This window comes from Portunus trituberculatus, chromosome 18, assembly GCF_017591435.1.
Source record: "Portunus trituberculatus isolate SZX2019 chromosome 18, ASM1759143v1, whole genome shotgun sequence".
NCBI lineage: Eukaryota > Metazoa > Arthropoda > Malacostraca > Decapoda > Portunidae > Portunus > Portunus trituberculatus.
Genome location: NC_059272.1, coordinates 27,050,229 through 27,070,228, shown reverse-complemented (window position 1 = coordinate 27,070,228; position 20,000 = coordinate 27,050,229). Strand labels below are relative to the sequence as shown.

The following is a 20,000-nucleotide window of genomic DNA, read 5'->3' as shown; positions in this document are numbered from 1 at the left end:
AACAAAATGTCAGACAAATATTGCAAGACCGAACCTTCTGTCATTATTTTTTATTTGACTTTTTGAAATTTCCACCGTTAGCAACGTTACAGAGTTATCATCATACGTGAATTTATTATGTGGATACGATCCACATAATAAATTCACCCCGACACGTTCGTAATAAGTCGACGCCACTCCCAACTTCAAATCAAGTCACATGATTGCTGCCGGTTTGCCTGTTGTTGCGTCATTGGTGTTTGCAAGTTGCAAACATCAATTTTTTTTCATTGTGCACATTCATTCATCATCAAGAGCATAAAAAAATTAGTCCACAAAAAAAAAACGTAAAAAAAAACACGGCCCACTGACCAATTGCCCCGTGGTGAAAGGAAAGGCCATCGTGAAATGTTAATCTTCTCAATTTTTTTTTAGTGAAGTTCGACCGGAATTCTCTCTTCGGGCTCTGACATTTAGGATGATTGATGGTTATTTGGGAATCCTTCCAAGTTCTTTATTAACGCTGGGTATTAAGGTAATGAGGCGATTACCGTATGGTGAGGTGCCACTTTCCTTAAAGACTCGGAAGCACGTCACTAATCTTCCAGTTATTAATGATTTCTTCAGTGGAATATTGTGCGAGTGAGATGGTCATATCTTGTAAGATAATCTTTTTTTCTGATATTTCGGGAGCTGTATTCTTTTATCTGAATTTTTGTTGCTTTTTAATTCATTGTGTTTGGGAAATTTTTGTTAGGTTCGAAGTGTTCCAAGCTTTGCTTTGTGTTCATTGATTATTGTGCGAAATCAGGGCAGTAGTGTCATTAATCCGTTGTTATTGATTATAGCTAGGTAGTATTGCCCCGCCTGGCACGGAATTTACTCTTCATTTTATCGCTAAGATTTTGTTGTATTGTTATGATTTTGTTCAGGTGTTATCAGATACTGTCATCACTAATAATATAAACACTTTTGTACGAAATATTGAGGAAAGAATGAATACTTCAGAGTGTTTGTAATGTTATTGTAACTTATTAGGAAGTTTCCATTACCTCTTCCTGGTAGGAAGATTTCTTCTTCAGTATCAGCACATGGAAATGATATTATTTACGCTTTTTCACTTTTGACTCCAGTCTTTCCTTCTTGTTGCTGTTGCTTTGCTTGTCTTATTACTGTTTATCTGCTACTTCACCTCGCTGTATTACTGGATTTTTTGTATTTTTAAACGCATTACACAAGTTACCTTGCTCTCATAAAACCATCGTTCATCGCAATTTGTTGTATAAACTGCGACGTTGCCTTATTTTAGTGAGCAATCCCTTACATTGTGCGAGGCTTCTTCATCTATATACATTAAGGTATGCCTGAGATATTCAGCTCGTGTGACCTCTTTGTGTACACGAGGTACCTGTAATGAGAGCCAAGATTCCTCGCCAATTCACTGTTGACAGGATACAAGATGAAATGAATCAGTATAAATGTTCTGTTTTAGTGTTGTGGATATGTTGTTGTTCATAACTGTAATTCAAGAATTTCGGCGTTTGGTTTAATCACCATGGAGGTGCATTATTGCAAAATAATGAAGGGAAGACTCTTAACAACTGAAATTATTGGCGTAAATGCCTTGACATTATTCATATGCCAGAATGTTCTACGTCTATGCTCACCACCGTGTGATCCACGGCTAGGAGTAAAATTCATTGTCATCTCGCTATTCAACAAGTAGATCAATGATTAGGATAATTACTTTTTTTTCAGTCATTCATATCCAGCCGCGGCGAAGCATCCTAGTTGCTCAATATTTTTTTGTGAGACTCATTATTACTTTTATTTCTCGTCGTGTTAAACTTAAATACTGCCTGCAGCTGTCTAGCGGAGTGTAATTAGTTATTGTTAAAGAAGACATTTGTCATGGATTTCCCCAATGCCAGGGACGGAGACGCCTTTGCTGCCTCAGTGAGGAGTCACTAGAAAAAAAGTACAACTAACTGCCAACACATGCAAATTGTCTCCTTGTTAGACGCCCGAGTGTGAAGGAAACAGTGCCATATTACCCATGAGTCTGATCTTGAACGTCCCGCTGAGAGAAAGAGCAGGAATATTAGGACTCAATATTTTTTTTCCTTCACAAACAAAAATAAACCTGAAATAAAGAGCTTCAAGGATTTATTCCTGTACTTTTGAATTAAATCTTGATACATATTCAACAGTGCTTCCGTCCATCATTGTTTTTGCTTGTGTTCAAAACAAAACAAAAAAAGATTATTTTCAGCTTGTGTTAACATTTAGCTCAACAGGATGGCGGCGTCATCCGGCCCACACCTGACGTCCGAGGCGCCTGAAACATTCACATGAAAGATGAAGCCACCACATGTGTTGTGAATATTGACAAATTCAACTTACTTTTAAAGTGTGGAATTTATTGAATTGTAATCTACAAGCAAAATTAAAGGAAACTCTTGAGTGCTATCGCAAAACTAAAATCTTGTATCATTGTTGTGTTGTGTGTGGGCTGCGTTGATTGGCTGGCCAGCAAGCGAGCTCGTCAATGCAGCTTTCACTTCAATGGATTCTTGGAAGAACTCAGCACTACGTGTTAGCGCGGGGATTTTGTTGTGCAGACACACAGTTTATCATGCTGCACCTCGCGCCAGACTACCTTGGAACACAGCTTGCAAACAACACACCTCCTTTATCAAACTACTACAATAACCTGTGTTGTGTTGTCTAGCTGCACCATTGACGTGTGTGTGTGTGTGTGTGTGTGTGTGTGTGTGTGTGTGTGTGTGTGTGTGTGTGTGTGTGTGTGTGTGTGTGTGTGTGTTTCACTGTTTGATCTGCTGCAGTCTCTGACGAGACAGTCAGACGTTACCCTACGGAGCGAGCTCAGAGCTCATTATTTCCGATCTTTGGATAGGCCTGAGACCACACACACACACACACACCGGGACAACAAGGTGTGTGTGTGTGTGTGTGTGTGTGTGTGTGTGTGTGTGTGTTTCACTGTTTGATCTGCTGCAGTCTCTGACGAGACAGCCAGACGTTACCCTACGGAACGAGCTCAGAGCTCATTATTTCCGATCTTCGGATAGGCCTGAGACCAGGCACACACCACACACCGGGACAACAAGGTCACAACTCCTCGATTTACATCCCGTACCTACTCACTGCTAGGTGAACAGGGGCTACACGTGAAAGGAGACACACCCAAATATCTCCACCCGGCCGGGGAATCGAATCCCGGTCCTCTGGCTTGTGAAGCCAGCACTCTAACCACTGAGCTACCGGGCGTGTGTGTGTGTGTGTGTGTGTGTGTGTGTGTGTGTGTGTGTGTGTGCGCGCTGGAATACATCAATGAGTTGCATGAATATCCCTTGCTAACTAATACAGGAACATTATATACACTACATAGATTATAAGCCCCTGGTGTACCTACTATAAAGAGATTACCGTCTTGATGGTGAAGAGGTGGTTAACGAGGCGTGGCGACCAACACGCAGCACTGTTAACGAACGGGTGCGTCTTGCTTAGAGAGAGAGAGAGAGAGAGAGAGAGAGAGAGAGACGGATGAATGGACGGATACAGCTGGACGGACTCGATGAATAAGACAAACGGAGAGATAGATAGGTGGACATACAAAATATTAAAACCGACAAATAGATAGAAAGATAAATAGACAAAAATATTTCTCTGCAATGACAGAAAAACACACAGACAGACAGACGGGCAGACAGACAGACAGAAAGGCAGACAGACAGGCAAGTAAGCAGAGGATTTGAGGAGAGAGAGGTGGAAGGGCTTTCTGTAGCACACCACTGGAGCTTCTGACAGAGTGATCGTGTTTCGTGCAGCAATCAGTGAAGTGGTGTTAGACTGCACCACCGCCTCTGAAGGGAAGCGCAAGACTGACGCATGAGAAGTGGACGGCGGCCCTTTCCCTCCCAACCATTCCCACCAGAGACAATTTTATCCGAGATTCGTGCGTTGGTGCGGCGCTGGAGTGGGAAGAGTAGAGTGAGCGAGCAGTGGTGTTTGGTGTTCGGTGGGAGGTGTGGCGCGTGTTTGGCGCCTGGGAGGAAGGACAGTCACCCTGAGAGTTAAAGGTTATTGCGTAGGACGGAACTTTTCGTCAGTCTATTTGCACCTTAACGTCTTTTTTTTCTCCTGAGTTGCTCTTGACGCCTGACCAAAGGAAGAGGCGGAATCCCGAATCTGACGAGTGTTTACACGGCCAACAGAGTTTGTTGTGCCGACGTGAGACACGCGCGGCATGTGAGAGGTGGAGAATGGGTACAAAGGGTCAGGATGAAGTGGGGAAGCTGTGAGGAAAGACTAGGATTGGAGTGCGAGATGTGGGCGTGAAAGTGAAGAAAGGCCAGTGATGAAAAGAAAATTAAACACTTTGGTGAAAATTTGATTAAGAAAATCGAGAATGAACATAACATCCTAAGAAATGAAGCCAAGAGTTTAAAAATGAAGACAAAATGTTGGATACGAACTCAAGATCATTTACGTAGGAACAGCTAGAGGAGCTAAGAATGATGTCTTGAGATATTAAGATTAGTTGAAGTTAAACGTGCTGAAAGTTTAAAGTAGGAAAGTTTAGGACAACTGCTGGAGAGTAAGGAAAGGTGCAAAAAAATATATATAGGCAAGAGAAGCCTGAGATTGAAGACAACGAAAATGAGGAACAGTAGAAGAGAGAGAATAATGAGGAAAAAGAGGACTAGGACGATCAGGAAGAGAGAGAGAGAGAGAGAGAGAGAGAGAGAGAGAGAGAGAGAGAGAGAAATATACTGGCCCGTCAAGACTTAGTAAGGGTGAGGAGGTGTGTGTCGCTGCAGGATGGAGGCGGGGCGTAAAGCGGCGAGGCTCAGAGCTGGAGAAGTGCAGATGGTAAAACTTCCCTCCGCTGTGTCCACCTGGGGAGATAATATATCCCACCAACCGTCCAAAGTTGGGGCCACGCATAGGTAGTTGACGAGAGGCGTTAGTTGTGGTCGGAGTGAGACTTGCGACGGTTAAGAGGAAGAGGAGGAAGAGGAGGAGGAAGGGCGTGGCATGAGACAAGAAAGTGTGGCGGTAAGAGTGTCAAGGAGGAGGGAGTGGGAATATCAGGGCGTGAGTGTGTATCAGGGGAATGAAAGTGTGTCAGCCAGAGAGGAAGGGTGTCAGGATCAGAGAGTATCAGGGGAGGGTGGTAAGTGTGTCAGTGAAGGTGAGTGTGTGTGTGTCAGGGAAGGTTAAGTGTGTCACGGGAAAAACGAGGATGTAAAGGTGAGGATGAGTCAGGGGGCGGTACATATGAGTCATGGGGAGGTGAGAGCGTGTCAGGAATTCTTAAATGCAGTAAAAGTGCATTAATACGTCTTAAAAGTAACTTTGTATTATAAAGATTAAGTTTAGAGACAGTTAAAGCGACCAAGAGAATTTCAGAGGGTGGTTAACTGATAAGAGAGTGGAATGGACAGAAAGCAGAGTGACGCAGGGAGAGGCAACGGCTGGCGGGTGCAGCTGTGAGGGAGAGAGAAGCTGCAGTGAGGAGGTGGTGGTGTGGGGAAGGGGCCAGTGGCGGGAGGAGAGGCCGAAATGTAGGTGGGCGTGGATGGTTGGGTGAAAGAGAGGGGTGGACTGGTAATAGTGAGTTTTCGTCAAGGGAGAAAATACTCGTAGTCTTCCTCCAAGTTTGCTAAAAGTTAGAGGCTCGTTCTGCTTGTGGTCGTTTGTGTCGCGCCTGCTTATATCTTCAGCGCTTTTTTTTTTCGTGTGTGTGTGTGTGTGTGTGTGTGTGTGTGTGTGTGTGTGTGTGTGTGTGTGTGTGTGTGTCTGTCTTTCGTCTCATGCGTTTGGGTTCTTGTTACAATCTCTCTCTCTCTCTCTCTCTCTCTCTCTCTCTCTCTCTCTCTCTCTCTCTCTCTCTCTCTCTCTCTCTCTCTCTCTCTCTCTCTCTCTCTCTCTCTCTCTCTCTCTCTCTCTCTCTCTCTCACTCTCTCTCTCTCTCTCTCTTCACAGAGCGTTTTTTGTGTGTGTGTGTCTGTGTTTCTTCGTTTGTATATTGGTTCTTGTTACATTCTCTCTCTCTCTCTCTCTCTCTCTCTCTCTCTCTCTCTCTCTCTCTCTCTCTCTCTCTCTCTCTCTCTCTCTCTCTCTCTCTCTCTCTCTCTCTCTCTCTCTCTCTCTCTCTCTCTCTCTCTCTCTCTCTCTCTCTCTCTCTCTCTCTCTCTCTCTCTCTCTCTCTCTCTCTCTCTCTCTCTCTCTCTCTCTCTCTCTCTCTCTCTCTCTCTCTCTCTCTCTCTCTCTCTCTCTCTCTCTCTCTCTCTCTCTCTCTCTCTCTCTCTCTCTCTCTCTCTCTCTCTCTCTCTCTCTCTCTCTCTCTCTCTCTCTCTCTCTCTCTCTCTCTCTCTCTCTCTCTCTCTCTCTCTCTCTCTCTCTCTCTCCACACCAGACTGCACCTGTCACACACAACTTCCTGCAACTTTTCACTCTTCTTCTCGCTATCTTTCTCCTTTTTCTTACACTTTCATTGAACTTCCTTCCCTCTAACGTTTTAACTTTCTTTTCTTTGTGGCTCCTTTTCCGCCTCTGGCCCCGCCGCCACGCCCCCCTCCCCCGTGTTCTAATTAGTACCTTTAATATCCTCTTCCGTTTCCTGTTCCTCTTCCGCCGCTGTTTCCTCCTACACCTTTACCTTCTCTTCCTCCTCTTCCTCCTCTTGTGCTTCCTCATTTTCTTCCTCCTCTCACCATTTCTCGTTCTCATTTTCGCTTTCTTTCTCATCTACTTCGACTGTTGAGAGTGAGATAATTATTTTTTTCAACCTAGATTTTCATGTTATAAAAATATCTTCCACTTTCTCTCTCTCTCTCTCTCTCTCTCTCTCTCTCTCTCTCTCTTTTAATTTTTCCTGTCTAGTTACATTGGTATTTCCCTCCTCCGCTGTCTTGCTCCAGAGTCGTCATCCTCCTCTTGCCCTGTCTCTCAGCCTCGCAGTCTCCCTCCCCCGCGCTGTCTTCCTCCTCTCCACCATTGTTCCTGTCTCGCCCAAAGGCCAAAGGGAACTTCAGACAAGATAGGCATTCTGTTCATCATTGTGTGTTTTTGTGTCTCTTTTTCTCTTTCTCTCTTTCTAGTCGCTTCGGCCGCTATACCTGTACCTGCTGTTCAGATTCGCTTTTCTTTTTCCTTTTTTTTTCTTTTCTCTTTTTTGCCGTGGGTTTAAGTTGCCTTTTCTTGTTTTTTGTCGCCATGTTTATCGTTTTCTGTGTTTTATTTCACTTTTTTCTCTGTCTGTCTGTCTGTCTGTCTGTCTCCGTCGCTCTCTCTTTCTCTCTCTGTCTGTCTCTATACCATTTTTTCGGTATATCTCTGTTTGTCTCTCTGTCTATTTGTCCATCTATCTGTCTGTCTGTCTGTCTTTCTGTATCTCTGTCTCTGTCTCTCTCTCTCTCTCTCTCTCTCTCTCTCTCTCTCTCTCTCTCTCTCTCTCTCTCTCTCTCTCTCTCTCTCTCTCTCTCTCTCTCTCTCTCTCTCTCTCTCTCTCTCTCTCTCTCTCTCTCTCCACTGGATAGCGCCACAAATCACGCGATAACAAGCTCCTTGAGGTTCCCTTGGTATACCTGAAAAAGTCCAATCATAACACACAAGTTTACCACTTAGGTGTAAACGAAATCGAAGTCAACGTGTAGACTCCACCAAAACAAGTCGTGGAATACTGAAGAAAACACACCATTTGACATACACTCCTCTCTCTCTCTCTCTCTCTCTCTCTCTCTCTCTCTCTGTCTGTCTTTATTTATTCACGAAAACATCAATGAATCTCGTGTAAAACGTGTAGTGCAGGCATTAGAAGTTATCGAATGCATATTTCTTCATCAAGTCGTGTTGTTAATACTTCATACGGGGGAGGGCTCAAGTACAACACAAATGCACACTTTGCACACGTGTATATGTAGCGGAAAGACAAGTAAACCTCCTCGTAAAAACAAAACTAAACGCGACACCTTCCTTTGTGAATTGGGTGACCGCCAAGACGAGAGATAGAGCGTCGTGGTTGTTGGATTTCCTCCGTGGCAGGTTTAGTGGCTCAACAGACCAGGAGGAAAGCACTAGTCTTTGTCCTGTAATTGTGTGTGTGTGTGTGTGTGTTAGGAGGGAAAGGATTAGGGAGGGACAGAAAGAGAGAGAGAGAGAGAGAGAGAGAGAGAGAGAGAGAGAGAGAGAGAGAGAGAGAGAGAGAGACGGAGAGCTTGTATATCTTTTCCTGTGTCTTTGTCAATTCTCTCTCTCTCTCTCTCTCTCTCTCTCTCTCTCCTCCAGTCGGCAGCACGCACGTAATAACAAGGCGTAATAACACAGGCATCACCCCTAATGGAATGGTCACTTTTATCAGTATCTGGAATGCATTGAGCGTCCTATTCCGCCACCTTTCTCTTTCTCCAGACTCCGAGCTATACCCTTGTTGGAACTGTGGAGTCTGCTGAAGAGAGAGAGAGAGAGAGAGAGAGAGAGAGAGAGAGAGAGAGAGAGAGAGAGAGAGAGAGAGAGAGAGAGAGAGAGAGAGAGAGAGAGAGAGAGAGAGAGAGAGAGAGAGAGAGAGAGAGAGAGAGAGAGAGAGAGAGAGAGAGAGTGTCAATGACCACATTTGGAGGTCCTCTGCAATGTATCTCGCCATCATCTTTGGTATGTGGGACGTATGTTGGCCATCCCAGAAAAATGCATTAAAAAAAGTTGTAGCTTTTAGAATGAAGGTGACTTGCATCACTTCACTTCTTTTTCTGTGTAGGAAGAGCACTGCAGGTCTCTGCATACCCCAAGGCACTCTGCCTGCAGTAGAGAAATACTTTCCTCCAGGAATAACGTGGATGACTTCATCTCCACGGAAGAACCTCCGAGTGCACCGTCAGCAGGCGAGTCTCCCAGCATATCTTTTTTTTTCGCAAGAGTGTTGGCGCCTGAGAGCCGTGCTGGCTTTGCACTGGTGATGCCCCGTGGCAGCTGCTGGGAATGACAGTCCGTGCCTTCTCATGCTCCAAGAGGCACATGGACAACCATCGTGATATTCTGAAATCGCAGTCGTCCAAGCAAAGTCATTATGCCTGGAAAACTCTTGGGTATCCTAAAAGACTGTGGCTGGTGACGAGTGGAGGCAGGGCGGGGAGCGGGGAGTGCAATCTTTGTGAGTTTCATATCGGGGATGAATCACGCCTTGATTCCTGGACGGGACGCTGAGAAAGGAAGACTACGACTTGTAATCCTTCACTAGTCTTGCAAATTTTTACACAAGGCTTCATTCTTTACAGAGTAAACTTGGGAGCTCCACATACTTAAAGGGATTGTAACAGTGTTACGAGGCCAGAAGGTTTTATCACTTCCTTTATGCAGCCTTCCTCGGACATTATCTCATTCCGTGATGGGCGAGAAGGGTGGAATAATTGACTTTTTTACACATACCTGATGTTTTACAGACAGACACAAGCATACAAGAATAGGCAGCAGAAATATAGTACAATTCCACTCCCTCCATTTTCTCTTACATTAATGCCTAAGAAAGTCACCCCGGACTTTCAGTCGCTCCTGGATCGGATTGTGTTGAATAATAACGATGACTTTAGAATATTCTTACCTGACTTACCTTCGTCCCCAATACATCGCTGCCTGTAATATCCTGAATCTACGTTCACGGTACTTCTGCTCCTGGGAACGTAACACACTTGCATCAGATTTAACGAGAGAGAATCTTGTTGACCTGAGAGTATCGTAACCTGATTCACTTCCTTCACCAATACATCCTTTGGTCGTGCGTGCACGGTGTTCCAGCAGCGTCCCGCCCCGGTGGCAGTGTAGTGGAGCGAACGGTTTGTCCTCCGTACCATTTCCCTGTTGGCGTGTGTTGTCCTGACACTTCCACTTACCTCGCCGCCCCGAACCAATCCCTCGTTGCCTGCCTTCTGCGACTCTCAAGCATTTTCCTTTTCCTTTTGTTTCTGCAGTTCAGTCTTAAGATTGCGTTTCTATTTGCTATAGTGTGTGTGTGTGTGTGTGTGTGTGTGTGTGTGTGTGTGTGTGTGTGTGTGTGTGTGTGTGTGTGTGTGTGTGTGTGTGTGTACGTACTGTACATACACCAAAGATGCGCTTGGGTGGTGATATGGGCCCTAGTATGGGTACCACTATAAATGAAATTGTCTGTGCCACTAATGGGCGGAAGCTTAACAACGCTTACCACATAGACTCTTCAAGTATGCCTACAAGCACTATATATATAGGCCATAACATATACAAAAAAAGAACACGTGCGCGCTTGCAAATAGTCCACATAAAGGGAAATGCTATTTCAAAATTCTCTCTCTCTCTCTCTCTCTCTCTCTCTCTCATGTTTGTCCAACAGATTAAATGGTGAACATAGAGGAAATTAACGTTAAAAACGGCTTTTTATTATCAAAGAGCTAATTCATTAGTAAATTAAAATATTACATCACGTACCTGGTTTGTGACGATGATGATAGTGATGATGATGACGATACCTATAGCGGTATGATGATATAATAACAGCGATGATGATAATAAGGAAATGAAAGCAAATAAGGAGGAAAAAAATGATAAGGTGAACGAAGGAACGAAAGAAAGGAAGATGAAGAGAAAGAGGAAAAGGAAGAGGGAAAGGGAGGAAAAGGGAGAAGTGAAGAGAGGAGGAAATGAGCACCGATTCAATTCTGAAGCTTTGAACTCGACGATTTACAGAAGAGGAAGAGCAGCGGGGGGGAGAAAAAAATGTGAGGGTGCGTGTGGTCCTATTCGGCAGTCAATTAGAGAGGGTAAACAGCGCCCCATCACGCCTCCTCGGCCTGGGATTCTACATACTACTACTCTTCTATGTACTGTACTTCTGCATTACTCTCTCTCTCTCTCTCTCTCTCTCTCTCTCTCTCTCTCTCTCTCTCTCTCTCTCTCTCTCCACATTTTTTACTATTTTTTTTCTTTTGCATCACTTTTTCAACTTGTTTTCATTCTTCTTGTTCTTTGTGTTGTTCTTGTTCTTTTTCGTTTATTTTTCCTCCTCCTCCTCCTCCTCCTCCTCCTCCTCCTCCTCCTCCTCCGACTCCTTCAATCGAGTATCGAGAGCTCGCTTCCAGAGTAACGAGACGAGAACACGAGTGGCTGAGCTGCTTTAATTTCCCTTTCATCGTCAAGAGAGAGAGAGAGAGAGAGAGAGAGAGAGAGAGAGAGAGAGAGAGAGAGAGAGAGAGAGACGGACGTACATACACCTATAAATTAAGGGCTAGAGAGTGGATGAAAGTTTGGTCTCCCTCTTTCTTATACCAGCTGTGATTAGCATCCATAAATCTGTCAAGTTTTTCCCTTCCAGCTTTGTATCGCACTCAGTCATTGCACTCCTGCTAAGCCTGATCTCTTAAGCCTTAATTTCTTTTTCTGATTGAATGCTGGGAGTTTTGGCTCTCTCTCTCTTTCTCTTATTCTCATTCTCTCTCTTTCTCTATTCTCTCTTTCTTTCTCTCATTCTCTCTTATTCTTTCTCTCATTCTCTCTCTTTCTCTCATTCTTTCATTCCCTCATTCTATCATTCTCTCTCTCTCTCTCTCTCTCTCTCTCTCTCTCTCTCTCTCTCTCTCTCTCTCTCTCTCTCTCTCTCTCTCTCTCTCTCTCTCTCTCTCTCTCTCTCTCTCTCTCTCTCTCTCTCTCTCTCTCTCTCTCTCTCAGACCCTTATTTGTTCTTCCTTTGTTGAGTGTTGCCAATTATTTCACGAATTTAAATAAAGTGTGAGTTGAATTCAGAATGTCTTGTTTCTCATCCAAAGTGAATTTCTTCGTTCGTGGATTTCATTGAGAGATTCACTCGCTTGCTGTCTTGCATTCGTTATGTGAAGAGGAGATCAAACGTGCAAGCTGTTCTGTCGAGAATATATAACTGATGGTCTATATTGCAGGTGCAGGATGACTCACAAGTACATTTGTTGCCTAATCTCTCAGCAGCGATGTCTATTACTTCGTCAAAGGCTTCCTCTTAATAGCTAATGGCTTAATAACTCTACTTACCACGTGTATGACAAATTAAACAATGTGCTAATTTCCCTTTGCGTGTATTATAACCTAAACATTACTGCCTGATCTAATAAGCCTCGCCGTGCCTTAGCTTCTCTAAACCTGCCAGTGTTTTATTCCACTCAGAAAATGAGACAACGATGGAAAAGGAATGAGATGATGATGGAAAATTACTATCATATTTATTGTGTAAACGTAGCAAACCTCGCTAGTGATGCAAACTGTGTCAAACTTCACTTCATCATCTTATACTCTCTTACTCTTCACTTCACATATATCCGTAAGTCATATCACATTTAATTCTAAGGTTTCACTGCTCTTACTATATGGTTGTCTACTTAATAGTGTTGCATTAAGAGTATTGTATGTCATCCTTTAAAGTCAGTTTCCATCTTCTGAAACGCTGGGTTGTAGAGAGATGTGTAAAGGATACGTTAAACAAAATCTGACTGTCTTGAAGCCATCTGATGAGTCACAGATTGGTTTAGGATTCCTTAGGAACTCGCGAATAGTTCCTGCTGTAATTAATTAACTCTTGCGCTTGTCCTGTGGTTGATGTCCAGCTGATGGTGCAATAATTACTTAATAATTGTCTGTCCCTTTCCTCAGTTAACGGAGCGAAATCTGATGGTCTTCTCACCCTTGGTGGAGGGTATCTTGAGTTTGTAGGCGAATATTGAATAGTTTTGGCAAGAAGCCTTTTCATTTATGGAAAGCACACACACACACACACACACACACACACACACACACACACACACACACACACACACACACACACACACACACACACACACACACACACACACACACACACACACACACACACACACACACACACACACACACACACACACACACACACACACACACTGCAAACGTAAAGCGAAAAAGACAAATTCGTTGACATTATAAAGAAAAAGAGGAACACAAGTGTGCACTAAGACATAAGGCAGAAAAATGAGAGAGAGAGAGAGAGAGAGAGAGAGAGAGAGAGAGAGAGAGAGAGAGAGAGAGAGAGAGAGAGAGAGATGCGGGTTGAAAAAAAAAAGCTAAAGTTCGGCAGTGTCAGGTTTGTACCACAGCCGCTGCTACCACCGCGTCTCAGTTCCACCCGCAGCCTGCCACTCACCTGCACTCCTGAATCTTTTCTTCTCCTTACCATTACTGACCCGCCACTCCCTGCCCACCCAGCACGCCACTCAGGACTCACTTCCATTCCTTCCCACGCTTTCCTGAATTCCCCGTGCCTCTCTCACTCCCCACCACCACCATCACCACCAGCTCCTCCTCCACGACTCCTGACAGGAAGGCAAATTGTAAAGAGCGCCTCGCCGTCTCAAACAAACCCTAAGAACCCGCCTCGCGCTCCGCTGGCTGGAGACAACACCTCGACGTTCTAGTAAGACAAAGAAACGTCACAACCTGCGCCTTGAATTTCCCGTAAGTCGTCTCCTTTTCCACGCGGCTGCTTCCCTTCCACCTCGATTGTTAGGGAAGCTGTTACAGTGCAGAAAATGGACAGTATGAATGATTTTATATGCGTACCTACCTCAGGCCTCATCAGACCCCTCGCCACGTGCCTCTCTGCACTCTATTCTGAAGCACTTCAGCGCCGCACTTGCACTATTTCCAAACGCTTTAGTTAACCTGCTCGGATTGTTAAGGATGTTTTTACCGGTTTAGTGACACATTCATAAAGTTTTGTTTATTATAAAAGGAAGACTTAGACTTGAAAACCCTTCTGGTGTCACAATGAGCCGTGAAAATAGTGATGGTAAGAGAACAAAGTGTTTAAGAATATGGGCCTTCCTGCCTCCTCCTTCCATTCAATATTACATAATGTGCAAATCTGATGGAATCTCGAAATGTGAATGAATATATAAACTTTTAATGAGTACTTAACTATTCTGACCTCTTTACCAAAATAAAAGAATTATCATGGTACTCTTAAGACCCATTAACAGTATTCAAAATAAAATTACCTACACTCATTTCGTAGTACTGAAAGGACTGATTATCTGGCTAAGTTGGGAAGAGGGCAACGTCAGGCTGCTGTGATGTTCAGATTGACATCACATCGCAGGTGACATGGTTGATGGCAATGCTTTGATGTCGCTTCTCCCTATTTATCCCCATAAGGAGGAGGAAGGAAAGTGATGCCATGGCGTGTTTGGCGCCACCCTGTGACACAAAACTGAGCGCATTCATGAAATATCAAAGGCACGTGTTCTTTATTCCAGGAAGGCTCGAGGAAAAGGGAAAGCTTTTAAGACGAAAAATATTGACGCTACCAGAAAAGAAAACGAGTAAGAAGCGGACTTGGCGAGAGACATACAAAGAGAGGAGATTGAGTGAGAGGTAGACAAAGAGTGAAATGCAGAGGCAGGCGAAAAATAGCGACTTTCAAGTGCGTGGCAGACAAATAACGAAGTGTACATTGAAAAGACAGATAGAAAAAGGCAACACTTTCTCGACGGCACGCGCAGAACAAGCACTTTAATGAGAACTCCAGAGCAAGACGGTGAATGCGAGCCAGACAGAAAGCCGAAGCTGATGAAAGGAAAGACGAAAAAATATCTCTGCTTACGAAGGGGAACAAGTTGAAAACATAATATATATTAAAGAAGCTGTCAAATTTACGAACAAGCTCAAAGCACAAGAAGAAAAATACGATATTGACCAACAAAATACATGGTTATAAAAGAAGATGGGTCAATAAAAAAACACACACACACACACACACACACACACACACACACACACACACACACACACACACACACACACACACACACACACACACACACACACACACACACACACACACACACACACAGAGAGAGAGAGAGAGAGAGAGAGAGAGAGAGAGAGAGAGAGAGAGAGAGTGGAGGCGGGATAGGGGATCAAAATTTTCCAAGCTGTGAAGATGAAACTTTCCACGCAATTCAAACACAAGGGTGACTGACTCTCCGCTGATGAGATTAAGAGATTGTGTACTTAAGTGGAAAACTTCTTGCTGGCATCTGTCTTTGTCCAAGTGTTCGTCTTTTCTTTCTTTTTATTATTATTTTTTCAGTCCTCCGTTTCCATCACAATTTTTTTTTTCTATAACGTATAAATATTTTACTTTTTACCTTCCTCCATACGTAACGTCTTACTTTCCCTTTCCTTCCCTGTAGCCTTATACCTTGTCTGTCCTTGTGTTTACCTTCCTCCTTGTGGTCTGTCTGTTTTCCGCTATTTGTCACTGCCTGTCTATTTGTCTTTCTATTTGTCGATCGCTGTGTATATGTCTATCTGTATGTATGTTATTGTTATTAATGTTTTTTTTTTCTTGTTAGTGTGCGTCGCTGCCTTTGTATTTGGTGTTGCTTCCTGTTATGTTTGCATGTCTTTTGTCTTTGTCTGTCTTCTTCCCTGTCTGCTCTCTCTCTCTCTCTCTCTCTCTCTCTCTCTCTCTCTCTCTCTCTCTCTCTCTCTCTCTCTCTCTCTCTCTCTCTCTCTCTCTCTCAAATCCAGCACCAAACATGGAAGTAGTAAAACCTCCGAACTTTGCTAATTAAGTTTAAAGTTGTTAAAGTAGTATAACATATATACAATTCTAATAAAATATAATGCTGAATGCAGTACAGTGTGTGTGTGTGTGTGTGTGTGTGTGTGTGTGTGTGTGTGTGTGTGTGTGTGTGTGTGTGTGTGTGTGTGTGTGTGTGTGTGTGTGTGTGTGTGTGTGTGTGTGTGTGTGTGTGTATGTGTGTGTGTGTGTGTGTGTGTGTGTGTGTGTGTATGTGTGTGTGTGTGTGCGACTGTATAATCAAACACGTATACACACACACACACACACACACACACACACACACACACGAAAGGAATTTGGACAATGTATCCCAGCAGCGGAGAGACTGACTAACGCCTATAAATTTATTCGGAAAGTCTCTCTCATTGCCTTACCTTTACAGAAAAGGGAAAACTTCAAATGTCAACTCATTTGCAGGTCTCGACGTGCCGTGAATTATAGGAAGGTACATAAAGGGAGGATTGCAGTTTTTTTTGTGGAATTAGCAGTGGATGGGTGGTGCAGTAGTGGGAGGATCTGCCATTGCAGGCTGGGAAGTTTTCTGCAGTGAGTTCGTGACCGACTAAATTCTATTATGAACACCATCCTCCATTTTTGGCAAATCGAGAAATTTCACCGATGATATAAAATATACATCCTTCTTCAGTTCTTTAGACTGAGTGTGTAATTAATATAGCCACACCGTCTGTCAAATAACGCTGATACTACATACATATATGACTTGACTTTAGTAGATGGAAAGATAGGACATGACTGAACTAGAACACAAATAAAGATTGAATATTATGTGAAACTCACTTGATATAGCTGTGCGAGAGCAATAGTGACTAGTACAGCAGGTCGGTTGCGAGATATGTCTTGAGATGAAAATTAATCTTTATAAACAGATTACTTATGAACTGAGAGTGATATATTTACCTCAAAATTCAATGAAATAAAAGCCTTACTTGGCATTCATCAGTATAGAAACTATTAATGTCTAGTCATTAGAATAAAGTCACTAAGTAATGTCCAGTAAGAACATTAAGTGACAGACGTTTATTTGCTTAAAGGAAGGATAAGCCCGGAGAAGGAAACGTGAGGTACTGTAAACTCTTCCTTCGCTGTGACTGATCGATGGCGGCATAACCTTCTACCTTAGTAATTCATTTCATCAATGTTAACGACCGTTTATTGCATTTCTTATTAAACACAGTTTATCAGAAACATTCTCACTACTTTGAAGTAAATGTAATAAAAGTTTTCCTCTGTGTAAAAATGAGATATTCATCAAAGCTACACGAGCAGAATAATTAAGTCAATTTATGTATTTACGTGATAAATTTGCCAAACTCAACACTGGTTGGAGGAGAGAGAGAGAGAGAGAGAGAGAGAGAGAGAGAGAGAGAGAGAGAGAGAGAGAGAGAGAGAGAGAGAGAGAAAGTGAGAGTGTGGGGGATGGGGAAAGAGAGGTAGTGTGTGTGAGTTAAGTAAACCGAAACTCAATTTCCCAAGGCCGGCGCGTCGGAGTGGAAGCAGCTAAATTTGAACAAGAATATTGGGGAGTCATTTCCCTTTTGCTCTCTGGGGTTGAGATCGCCTGCGGTTGACTGATCGAGAAGTGAGTGTCGCTGGCGGCCATCAGTAGGGATTAGCCAGGGACTCCAAGCTTATCACCACTTCCAATCACATCCCCCAAATCAGTTAGTGGCGAATCTCCCTCTGATTAGTCGGTTAATGGAGCAGTAAATAGAAAGTGTGAGGTATAAAGACGAGGGAATGTTTGCCAGTAACTCTCGGTGCGCGGGGGTGTTTACATGGAAGGGTTGACTCGTGTGATTGCGTGTGTTCCATGTACGACACAATGGTCAGAGGGTGGCAAAAAAATGTATTACCTGTGGAAAAGTGTTCTCTCTCTCTCTCTCTCTCTCTCTCTCTCTCTCTCTCTCTCTCTCTCTCTCTCTCTCTCTCTCTCTCTCTCTCTCTCTCTCTCTCTCTCTCTCTCTCTCTCTCTCTCTCTCTCTCTCTCTCTCTCTCTATTTACTGTTGTATTTGTCTCTTTTCTTTCCTGTATTTGTCTATATTTGTAAACCTCTTTTGTATTTACTCTTTTGTCTGTCATTTTGTTGGTTCATCTGTTTGTTTGTCTACCTGTGTCTCTCTCTCTCTCTCTCTCTCTCTCTCTCTCTCTCTCTCTCTCTCTCTCTCTCTCTCTCTCTCTCTCTCTCTCTCTCTCTCTCTCTCTCTCTCTCTCTCTCTCTCTCTCTCTCTCTCTCTCTCTCTCTCTCTCTCTCTCTCTCTCTCTCTCTCTCTCTCTCTCTCTCTCTCTCTCTCTCTCTCTCTCACCACCACCACCACCACCACCACCACCACCACCACCACAGTCACTCTTTCCCATGCAAATAGTGACCTTTCATAATTCAGCTTCATAAATATCTCTTTCATGCAGACATTATTGCCAGCACATAACTTTTTTTTTTTCCAAATTGTACTGAGCTGCAGCTGTCCTCAGGTGTGTGACTGTCACCTACACAGCGTCCACTCTTTTGTATGTCATTGTTTAGTCTTATACTCAGGTGTGAAATTGCATATCCCACTGATGTTCCTTGCCAGAATGGGTCTTGATAAATTGACGTCTGCATTTCTCGGAGTATTACATTCCTCACCCGCTGTGGCTGCTGATTTGCATGTGTGTTTTGCATTTTGACGCTTTGTTCATGATTTTAGGTGACAGTATGTGCCAATTGTTTTTGTTATTGTTGTGTTTTGAGCGTCCATCCCTCTCCTCCCCCTTCTTCTCCTCCTCTTCCTTCTCCTTCTCCTTCTCCTTCTTTTCGTCGTCTTCGTCGTCGTCCTCGTCCTTGTCCTCTTCCTCTTCTTCTTCCTCTTCCTCTTCCTCTTCCTCTTCCTCTTCCTTTTCCTCCTCCTCCTCCTCCTCCTCCTCCTCCTCCTCCTCCTCCTCCTCCTCCTCCTCCTCCTCTTTACATCACAAATGAGACACAAATACAATCTTAAATATGAATGTTTTTGTTCATGAGTTGAAACTGTATGTTTATTGTTTTCTGTCATCGGTTTTGATAATTCTGTATGATTCAAATTTCCATATTCTCTCTCTCTCTCTCTCTCTCTCTCTCTCTCTCTCTCTCTCTCTCTCTCTCTCTCTCTCTCTCTCTCTCTCTCTCTCTCTCTCTCTCCAATAATCAACCCAAATGTTTCAACTCTTTCCCTCTCCAATGATCGTGCTATGTGTTTTCACCCTTCATCCTTCCTCACCTCACCCTCATCTCTTCTCAGCGCGCCAGACAGGCCTGCGCCATGAATCACACGAGTTTTTCTGCATGGTGCTACTTTTCTGTAAATTGTCAACTCTTTCTTTCCATTAGTGAGCAAATTTTTTTAACGCTGCTGCTAATGATATTGTTAATGCAGAGTGTGTCGGAACATAATCGAGCTCATATTTTGTGCCCCGCCATTTGTAACTTTGTATTGTGTAGTCCCTGTTTTGTGCTGCTGGCGTTTGTTTCCCTTCCTGACGCCGCGACTGGCTGCAAATCATGTGGGCTTCCTTAATCCTTATGCTGCTATGGTTCTGTTAACATCCAGGGCACTGCTAAAAGGTCGTTTGCATAGAGAAATATGGAAGAAACTAAATAGATTGCTTTTTGTTTGAATTTCTAACTATACTGCAGAACGATTTGCGTGACTGTAGATAAGATATATGCCTGAAAAGTTATAAGTTGTTTTAAAGGAGACAATATCAACAGTAAAGTAATTTTGCGCCATATTTGTTAATCTATCATGAAAAATGGTTTGGATTATTTTGTAATTTTGAGTGTTTTACAATGGCTGATTCATTTTGCTTCTTTTTTCCTTTTTTCCAGCATGCTCACTCAAGCTCCTTCATTACAAAAGCCTTGGTTATATCTTCACAAAATTCTGAGTGCATTCCAGTGGTTAACTATCTTACAGTCACTCACAGTACGCGCTCTCATATTCAACAAAGATTTTAAATAGTAAAACAAAAACGTGAATAAAAGGCAAAATTTTAAAAATCTAGGTCAAACAGAATTAAGAAAAGGAAAAAGAAAGCAAGACAAATAAAAGAGAAAGAAAAAGACTTGACTCTCAAAAGTAAATTCAGGTTTGCTTGTGAAATCTGCAGAAAGAGAAAAATACCTATGATAACAAGGGAAAGAAAAACATTCCTTCATTGTCTTATTTAATTAGTTAATCTTGCACGAGACGTCATTTGCCAAGACGGGCAGACATACAGGGGCCGTGGCCTTTCTTATGCTAAAGTTTGCCTGTCCAGCGTGTCTTGCTCCTGTCCAGCGCTTGATTTAATGCACTGTGTGTGTGAGTGTGTGTGTGTGTGTGTGTGTGTGTGTGTGTGTGTGTGTGTGTGTGT

The 20,000-nt window shown here is 43.3% G+C and overlaps 1 protein-coding gene across 3 annotated transcripts in view; it reads right to left on the bottom strand.

The window, feature by feature from the left end:
- LOC123505771 (nephrin-like) overlaps positions 1–20,000 on the bottom strand; it is a 179,385-nt gene that overhangs the window by 149,142 nt on the left and 10,243 nt on the right. The window lies entirely within an intron of this gene.